Below are 10,681 nucleotides of genomic sequence, written 5' to 3' on the forward strand. Positions count from 1 at the left end.
GGTGGACATTTTCTTATATAAAATCGCACGAAATCAATTTATAGCTCAACAGGTTTATTTGAAAGTGCAACCGGGGTGCGCTGCTCCTTTGTTGCATATCTCGTCGAGTAGGATTATAGGACACAGTAGCATTTAGAGCAAAATATCAATATGTCATACACACATGCAATATATTAAACAAACAGAGATTGCTGTTCAGTCTTTTGTCTTTTAGAATGGGGCTTCAGGTTCAGATTCCTGAATATGTAAATCCCAGAACTTCTTTCAAGTTGTATTCCCGAGATAATTTAAGGTTGTATTTAAAAAAGAAATCACCCCATCGATTTTTGTGTGTTTCTGTGTGCATGTGAGGGAGCGAGGTCGTGAGAGAGAGAGAGAGAGAGTATGTGTGCATGTATGTGTGAGTGGAAGAGAGGGGGAGTGTGTGTATATCTGTGTATCTGCACATGTGTGTCTGAAAAAGCGTGTGTATTTGCAAGAAGGACTGTGTAAGTATGTTCGAATGTAAAACGGTGTGTGCATCTGGTGTCATGAATGAGCTGATCATCTCCACTTCCCTTTCCTACAACTCCTGGATAATTGCTCGATTCCCATCCTGACTGAAAATCTGTCAACCTCCCCCATAAACGTATTGGATGAAAATGCACTCCATGCTGAAGAATTTCACCGTTTCAATGCCCTTCAAAAGAAGATGACCTTCTTCGATGCCGACTTAAATGGGGGACACTTTATCCAGAGCTGATGCACTCCGCTCCACAATTCTTGCACAATGGTAAACAACATCTCCTGTTCTCCACTGAATATTTTTTCGAAGAGTCTTTCATGTTTCAGCAAGCTGAGATCTCATTCTTCTCAACTCCCACCAATATTATCCTGTCCTACTCAGTCTGTCCATAGCTGATGTCAGTTCCGTGATCTTCTCTGGATTGCCTCAAATTCTGCTCCGACTGGAAACAAAGAAATGGTTGAGGAGCTTAATGAGTAATTTACATCAGTCTTTGCTGTGAAAAGGGCGAGTAACATCGTTGGGGGATGGGGGTGGACAGCAGAAATTAGGACGGTGGCCAGCAACAAGGAAAAGGTGCTGAAAAAACGGAACAGCTGGAAGTGTGCAAATTACCTGATATAGATGGGCTACGTCCCACGGTTCAGAAGCAGATAAGTGAAGAGATAGTGGAGCCTTCAATAGTGATCTTCGTCGTGTCACTAAATTCCGGGGGACTCCTAGAATAGTGGAAGCTTACTAATGTTAAACCCCTGTTTCAGAAGGGAATAGGGAGAAAGAAAGGGAATTACAGAATGAAAAACCTGACTTCAGTCAATGGTCAGATTTTAGAATCCATTGTGAAGGACGGGAATTCTGAATACTTGGAAATGCATCATAAAACAGGGCAAACTCAGTATTGTTTTATCAAGGGGAATTTTAAATTTTTTGAGGGGGCATAGAGAAGGTTAGACAAAGGAGAGCCAATCGATGTTGTCTATCTCCACTTCCAGAATGTTTTTGATAAGATGCTGAAGGAAACAACATAGTAGGAAACGGCAGGATGTTGTCAAACGCCAGGTACTAGCATGTATATAAGATTGACTGTCTGTCAGAACGCAGAGAGTGGGATAAAAACAGAAAGGAAACCCGTGGCCAGTGGCTTTCCACAAAGCTCACTGTTGCGACCACAGCTTTTTACGTCATATATTAGCGATCAATATGAAACAACTAAGAGCATTCTGGCTAAGTTTGCAGATGAGACAATGATAAGTAGAGGGGCTGGTAAAATTGAGGAGACATGGCGGCTTCAAACAGGTTTAGAGATTAGGAGAGCAGGTAGAAGTATGGACTATTTTATAAATGGGGAGAAAATTCAGAAATCTGACGTTCGAAGGGACTTAGAGTCCTGGTCTATGATCCTCTTCAGGTAAACGTGCAAGTTGAGTCGGTAATCAGAAACGCAAATAGAATGTTGTCAAGCATCTCGAAAGACGAGAACAAAGACGCACGGATGTACATCTGAGGCACTGTAAATCTGGTCATTCCACAGTTGGAGTATTGTGCACAGCTTTGGACCTCATACCTCAGGAATGATGTATTGGCTCTGCAGCGGTCTGGAAGGTGTTCACAAGTGTCATTCGAGGAATGAAAGACTTAACATTTAAGGAAGATTTGCGTACTCTGGGACTGAACTCGATGGAGTCCAGAACAATCACTTATACCTGATTGAAACTTTCAGAAGACTGAAAGTCCTGGACAAAGTGGAATTTGGAAGGATTTTCCATTGGCAGAAAAAAAACGAGGAATCGAGGAGTCAGCCTTTGAGTGTAGGGAAGAACTCTTAGTATGGAGATAAACATAAACATTTCGAGATAAGGAGTGTTGAATCGATGGGATGCATTGCCACAGAAGTGGACCTGTTGGCCAAATGATTTGTTTCCACACAGTGGGGATTTTAATTCTATTAGTGCAATGAAAGGTATATCGGTTTGCCTGATCTTTGAGTAGGACAAAAGGCTGGCAAAACACCGAGGACCAAATGCCTTTACTGCTTTGTACTGTTCTATGTTCTTTATTAAGGCTTGAAATCTCACAGACTCTGGAAGGTTATTGGGAGATGTAATAGAAGGTTCGGATTACTAACAGGGAAAGATAAGATATATAAGAACAAACAATGTGCACAAGTTGACGTTGAATTCAAATATGTGTTGGTACAACATCATGGAATTCGCGCTCTCGGGTCATTGTGGGTAAACTGCAACGTATGGATTACTACGAATCAAGAAGGCAGTTCACCACCACATCCTCACAGAGACCACTCGGGTTGGGCATTCAGTGTTTGCCCCCAACCAGAGATGTCCACATCATAGTCTGAGAACGAGGGTCAGGCAATGCAGGAAAGATGACAGAATGCACTTCTACACTAAAACAGTTCTGGAGGTTTGGAACTCACACCCTCAAATGCTTAGCGATGCTAATTCAATTGTTGCATTTAAATGTGAGATTGATCATTTTCATTGAGGCAGAGGAGCAAGGGATATGGTCCCAAGCCTTGCATATGGAGTTGTCTTACAAATTAGACATGATCTTCCTGAGTAGCTGAACAGACGCAATGTGCCAAATCGCCTCTTCCTGTACCTACATACTTGTGAAAAATTGACTTCAATCCTCGACATTTCACTCATAACTCGGGCCCTTAACTCTGCTCGCTTTATGATGTAAGCGTTAAGGAGATATTTCCAATTTTTCATTACAATTACTGTCAGTCTGAGTTAGTGATCTACACCTTATTAGAACGTAAAGTGCAGCCAGTCGCCATTGTATCAATAATTGATACCACCAGTGTAAGCTGTGAACCCATAAAGAGAGGATGATCGTTTCTTCTCTCATAACCACAACAATGATGTTGGTGACACTGTTATTCCTACTTGGAACTCTGGTATATATGGAAGCCACCACAATTGGGAAGTTTTACTTTTTGTCTTAGTTGTAGAGGTTTTTTAATCTCCGCATTGGCAAACATGGGAAGCATGGCTTGGAACAGTAACTGATGAGTTCTTCCGAAGTATGCTGCCATCTGTGTGTCTCATGTGTGTCTATTCCGTCAGCACATACTGCTTTTGTCATCTTGGAAGAGAAAGAAATGTTGCTAAGACTGAAGAAGTCACTCATCAACGCATTGGTGGAATACTATAAGTCACGGTGGGCATCTTATCTGAGGAAAGATCATAAGATCGGAAGACCACAGAAATTGGGCCATTTCGCCCAGCGAGTGTGCTCTGCCATTTAAACACGGCTGGTAGAGTTTTCCGCCCCATTTTCAGGCTTTCTTCCTGTACATTTTGATCACCTTCGCAACTAAGAAACTAACTATATCATTCACCTAACCTGCACATATTTGTGGCTCTGAAAGGAAACCAGATCACGAGGACAGCAAGCACGCAGAAAAGGGGAAAACGTGCAAACTCTGCTAAGACATTCCAGTGAGGATGGTATCGAACCCGGGTCAGTGGTGCTGTGTAGCAGAAGCGCTAACCACTGTGCGAACGTGACGATGGACTAGTCACTTAAAAACATATATGATTTTATATGGACTCACCAGCTAGCAGAATTGGTTCAGGCGAGTACAATAGCGACATTCAAAATGCATTTGGACAAATACATTGGATCGGAAAGGTTTAGAAGGATATGGGCCAAGTGCAGGGAAATGGGGTTAGTATGGGTGACCTTTTAGTCAGCATTGATCATTTTGGGTGAAAGGGCCTATCTCCGGGCTGCAGGACTCTATGAATCTATAATTATGAAAGAGCAGTCAATCTTAATTTTGATGGAAACACTTATTTTAAAGTTGGTTTCGTGCTTCCGAGTTATGATGAAGAAATTTCGAAGATGAATCTGGATCTCCTGAAACAAAGAGAGAACACTTCCATTGCACCACATGACCCCTCCATAACTCCACATTTATTGTGGAGAATCAATGTGTGAGAATCAGCTGCAGACTAAACTCAGAACACGAGCAGAAAAGCAGCCCAAACGCCTGGTGGCTGGCAAAATTGACAGAAATACTTACATTTCAGTGATGTGACGGGAAGCAGTCTCTAACCATTTTGAACAGTTCATCTCTCTGTTAAATATTCGCCACGAAAACGGACTTCGCTGGCCACAAGGCTCCATTCAGTCTGAGAGTTTAACAAAGTTTGCACTGTCAAACTGTAAAGACTAGAAATGATCCAGCATCTCTTTGTAAACTTGTGTGTTCAATGTTCGGACTGTACTCTGCTGCAATTAAATGCGGTCCAAATGTTGTGAAACTGAAAAGGTAACTTGTAGATTGTGAGTCAGGAAGTTTGAATTTCGTGGTTGCACAATGCTGGCATGAAAGCATTGCATGTCCGCTTTTGTAGATTATGTGCATTTTCTGTTGTTCGAGATCCAGAATGGATGTCTTTGAGCAGTAGCCTTAAAGTTTGCACGTACACAGAAAGCACCCAAATTGAAATGTGTCTCAAAAGGCCGTACAGGCAGCAGGACAATCAGCAGTTGTTTTTTTTTACCAAGACGACAGGCTTTTGAATTTAGGCAATCAATTTGAACCAGGCAGTTAGTTTCCTGAATCCGATAAATTTAAGCCTGATGGTTCTGACAACACAGGACCAATCCGATGTTAAAAATTATAGATATCTCACCAATTGTACAAAAAGAAGGGGGCGTTGGACAAAGGACTCAGAGCTGGCTGCCATCTTCCAGAACTAACGGTCGTCAGCTCCCGACAGAAAAATGTCTATCTCTCACAGTTCTCTGTGACTGAGGTGAAACACCATCGAAATACCAACGAGAACAGCGACACAACTAGAGAATAATGCTGATGTAGAATCAACAGAGAAGGCAAAAAATCACCGCGGAAGACATGTAACTTGGTTATAATTTGATAGACTAAATTCTAGGATTTCTTAAAGAGGTGGGACCTGTATCTATTGGAACAGCACGCCAAACAAATCTTGTCAGGTTTCTTTAGGACTCTTTTATTAGGCATTATTTTGTAATTAGAAGGCGTTTATTCAGGTTGTTAATAGTTCAGTTAGTTTATTTACTGTTAGAGTTAGATAAACGAATTGGTACTGGGTGATACTGAGTGTCAAGGATTTATTTTGCTTGACCACAAGAATTTGATGAAAAACAGTTGACACTACTTCTCACGATGTGTACATTGCATCACGTACATCATGCAGAGTCTGCACAATTCTGAGAGTCCAGGTATCAGTTTTCCTACACAGTAGACATTATATTGCTGTCGATGGCATGCAAGTGCAGACTGCTGAGTGTTCAAATATCAGTACATATGGTCGTGCAATGTTATAGAGTATTCCTACTTCCACATATTTCCTGTCATTGTCCTTGGTTTCCGCTAAAATGGAGTTGGATTTGGGCTGCTGAGCACGAGGTCGTCTGCTCAATCCGGTTTTATTTTCTTTACTTTTCTCTTCTCCCATAATATTTTTATCATCTTCTATTTCCTTTTGTTTGACTTTCAGTGAAGAGCTCTGTGGCGATAAATGGGCCCAGCAGCGCAGACTGGAGACCGTGGCTTCTGCATTGTCGAAACAGTCTGAACGCAGATTCCTTGAGGCTGTGGTCTGGGCGTGTTCGGGGCTCGTACGACACCTGGCGGCCTCAGCCAGGGCTACATGACCGACGGATGTCCGAAACCGTCTTGGAGAAGCACCTACGAAAAGTGCATGAGGAAGGTATTCAGCCTTTTGAACCTGCTGCATAATTCATAATGACCAAGGCTCATTGCCCAAATCAACAGCCTCATCCTGATTTCTCCCCAAAATCAACAGATTTGTGAAGCATAATTTCCCCTTCATAAATCCATGTTGAATCTGTCTGATCCAGCCGCTGGTTTCTAAATGCTCAGTGAAGACAGTTTGCCAGATTCTGCACCCGTCAGCACCAGTGGTGTCTGTGTTGGTGAGGTCCAGCGAGGACTCATAGTGGCAACGGAAAGATGGCGCTGAAGAGGAGTGATATTTGTTCCAGATGCAGTGCCAGGGCAATCCTCGTGCCTGGCCCCTCGGTGCATTGCCCATGAAAGAGCAGTAAAGTTGGAGAGTTTTTGTAATCGAAAGATATGCAGGTTAGGTGAATTGACCATGCTAAATTTCCCATATTATTCAGGGATGTGTGGAGAAGTGCATTAGTCAGGGGAAATATAGTGGAATAGGAGAATGATTCTGGATGATATACTCTTCAGAAGGTCTGTGTAGACGTTTTGGGCCTACTGGCCTGTTTCTACATGGTAGAGATTCTATGAATTCTCTGATGCTATTTACTAATTTTCTAACATTATATTCTATGTTTTGACATATGTTTCTTTTGCTTTAAGATGGCACTAGAGAGTGGCCGCAGTATAAAATACTTTTAGGAACGAGATACGAGTGACAATAAATATATCAATGAATAATTAAATCAACTTCAGACAGCATTCCCACCTCGAAATTCCTCCTGTTATTTTCAAAACAATTCCCACATCCTCACGATCATTTCATTTGAGATGACATTCCAATAGCCACATTGTGCTGTTGGTTTAAACGGTATCACCACTTCGACATATTCCAATTATTTTGGACAACATTCCTACTTACACATTTCTTTGTTATTTTTGAGATATTCCAGCTTCAAAATGTTCTCTGTTTTTATTGGACACGATTCCCATTTCCAAGTGTTCACTGGTATGATCAGCAAAATTTGCACTTCCAACTGTCCCTCTCTTTTCAGACAATATTCCCGCTTCCACATTCCCCTGTTATTTCGAATGGAGTTGCCACTTCCACATAATGTCTCCTTGTTCATGCAGTGTCCCCACTTCCACACGTTCTCTGTCATTAAAGGCAGCATTCCCAATTCCGCATGTTGCTGTTATTTTCTACTATTTTGGAGAGATTTTCAAGAGGCCTCCCGTGTCAAATGTTTAGACATCGATCTTTGTTCGGAGCGACTTATCACTTCAGCCTGGGGAGGTCATTGGGGAGAGAGTCCAATGCATTCTACACACTCCCTACCTCCTAATATAGTACAGGTTGTTCACACATTCCTCGTTAAAATGATTGCATGCAACATTGGTATCAGCGATTGCCACATCTCCTTTATTCGATGTGCCCTTCAAAAGACATTTGCCAGCAGCATCGTGACGGAGTGGGGGATGAGTGTCATCTTAGGCAGCTGTTAATTAACATTTTTCCTCAGACATTCATTACCACTTGCACATTTAAAATACAACTAAGACCTGCGTGTACTGAAGAACTGAAACCAAACTCTTTTGATGAAAACTCGTCAGAATTGAGATATTAACTGCTTTCTTCCCACAAATCCAATGAGACTTGTTAAGTTCTATGAACAATTTCAGTCCCCACAAGCCAAACTGCCTGTTTACACATCCACAAAACTTGTACTGCAGTTTTGAAATCGATGTGCAACTCTCCCCAACATTTGTTTCTCCTTGCTGTTTCTGAACTTCACTCAAACTGATTGTGTGGAATCTGGGCTGAGGCGATCTTAGTGGCAGATTCGAGCCGGATGTTCAGTGAGGCCAATTTCGATTTTGAGATTATCTCGCTGCCTCTTGTTCGTTCTTCTCAATGGGAATGGTGAGATTGTCATCAGGTTACCCTTCACCCTGAAGGAGTGGAAAGGACCATGCTATGCTTTTCTCCAGACATCCGAGACTGCTGAAAGTTTGATTGGCAACTTCAGAGGAGGCTGCCGTCGTCTGGTGTCATGGCCTTCACTCCTGGTTTTGGGGAAATAGAAGTCCTGCATGTGTGCTTCCCCACGCAGTAGAAATTACATCCATATGTGCGCAATGCGGGGGGAGGGGTGTAGGTTAGTTTTTGAAGATACAATGCATGTCCTTAAAAAAGACATTCTTTCAGCTTGTCAGCCATTATTTCCTTCCCGATTGCAACTGTATTTTGCCAATTTGACTGATCAAGAAAAGGCCTGATTGGAAATATCTCAGGGACCACCATCACTTTTGTTAATTATTTCCTATCCCATTGGCAGGACAGGGTCACGATTGTTCGTGGCAGTGTGAGAGAGGTGGGAAAGGAGTACCTCTGGAAATCGTCAAAACTGGCTTCAGAAACACATAAATCTCAATGACAGCAGGTCAGATAGACTAAAGAAAACATTGAGCTCATTGACATCTCCTGCTCTCCCCAGTACACACTTTAATAAATTAGGTCTCATTGATCATGAAGAGATCCACTGAGGGTGAATACGGCACACATCATACTCTTCAATGTCTATCAGCATGAATTTCTCCACTGTACAACCTTTGACTAAGCAGGTCGAGACAGGAAAGGCCCAAAAGCTAGACTGCAGTAATGGATGACTGAACCGACAATGGTGATGTATCTTGGTTGAAATGCTTCTGTACCAATACACTTGTCACAGATGCATCGCCCATAACAGAATCGCCAGGAGTGTCCAGACCACAGTCCTGGTGGAGTTGGAATTCCATCTATCACAAACATACACTCGATATTTTCATCACATGGAGTAGCATCCAGCGAATCTAAACTGGTCATCCAAGAGGAAATGTGAGCTGTCAGCAACAGAAGAAGTGCAATCAAGCACAAACATGTAGCTCAGACATTTTCAGGATTTTCGCCTGTCAGAGGGTGTGACTCTGGAATACTTCACTGTAATGCCTGTCAACGCTTGACGATTATGTGTATACAAGACTGAGATATTAATTTTTAATCAGTGCAGGTTTGAAGAAATATAGGAATAACGTAAGGCAGTGATTCTAAAGATTGTTAGATAAGTTAGGATTTCATTTATTAACTGAGCAGAGTCATTGGGCCAAATGGCCTTCTTCTCATTCTAAGTCTTATGGTGTAAAGATATGCCTGTACAGGGATGTGTGATCTGCTGTCTGACGAGACAGACTGAAAGGACAAGTCTGAGTCGTGCAGAGGAGCTCATCAATTCGAGACCAACCAGTAAATCAAGGTTTAAAGGGGCAGAACGAGGTGAAAAAGGAAACAATAAAGTGACAGTAAAGAATTCCGATTCTGATCCTGAAAGGTCGAATTACGGAGCAAAGAGTTTCTATTTGACTGCTCTGAGTTTGTCGACAGGCACTATTTGTGCTCTTGGTCACAGGGCATTGCTCTGATTCCCCTTAAGGTTCTGGGTCCAGATAGTGCCATCACTTCTGCCACTCGTTCCCAACTTGTCAATCCAAATGCAACTCGCCTATAGCGGCTGCCATGTTAGATTAGATTAGATTACAGTGTGGAAACAGGCCCTTCGGCCCAACAAGTCCACACCGACCCGCCGAAGCGAAACCCACCCATACCCCTACATTTACCCCTTACCTAACACTACGGGCAATTTAGTATGGCCAATTCACCTAACCTGCACATCTTTGGACTGTGGGAGGAAACCGGAGCACCCGGAGGAAACCCACGCAGACACGGGGAGAACGTGCAAACTCCACACAGTCAGTCGCCTGAGTCGGGAATTGAACCCGGGTCTCTGGCGCTGCGAGGCAGCAGTGCTAACCACTGTGCCACCGTGCCGCCCACCAAGTTAGAGTGACATGAGTACTATTTTTATTGCAAAATATATCTCTGAGTTGCCGAATTGAAGAATCCGTAATTTCAATGCGAGAAACCAATGGAAAGTCTCAGCCGGTCGAAGACAAACACTTAAAATAAAGTAATAAGCTCGGTGAAAGGCTGGAAATTTCCCAAAGTTCACTGTGATCTGCGTCAGTGACAGAGACATTTTTTTTCAGCCAGTTGTGATTGTGGCAGCAAAGGCCAGCACGGTTCCATCTGCTGGAGAGGTGTCACAATCACTGCTTGGAATGGCACAGCAGCAAATTATTGCAGTCGCTGGATTCATTAGTTTGCGCAGAGACGTTCGTCTTCAAAAAGTTCAGACAGGGAGGCATCATGAAAAAATCGAGGGTCATTAGAACATGCAAATATGAGCAGAGATGGTTGCAATTTCTTCATTCATCTTTTTGGAATTTAATAGAAAATAAATTGAATGTGGACGTCGTATGAGATTCAATCAATTGCACATCACATGCCTCCATCCGCATGGCAATCCATCACTGCGTCCCTTAGAAGAAGCTCTCCTCCTCCCTCTACAAGGGTCTCAGAGAGTATATCGTTCCTG

This window comes from Chiloscyllium plagiosum, unplaced genomic scaffold (genome assembly GCF_037043375.1).
Source record: "Chiloscyllium plagiosum isolate Xiang-an unplaced genomic scaffold, Cpla_swu_hap1 HiC_scaffold_41, whole genome shotgun sequence".
In the NCBI taxonomy this organism is placed as follows: domain Eukaryota; kingdom Metazoa; phylum Chordata; class Chondrichthyes; order Orectolobiformes; family Hemiscylliidae; genus Chiloscyllium; species Chiloscyllium plagiosum.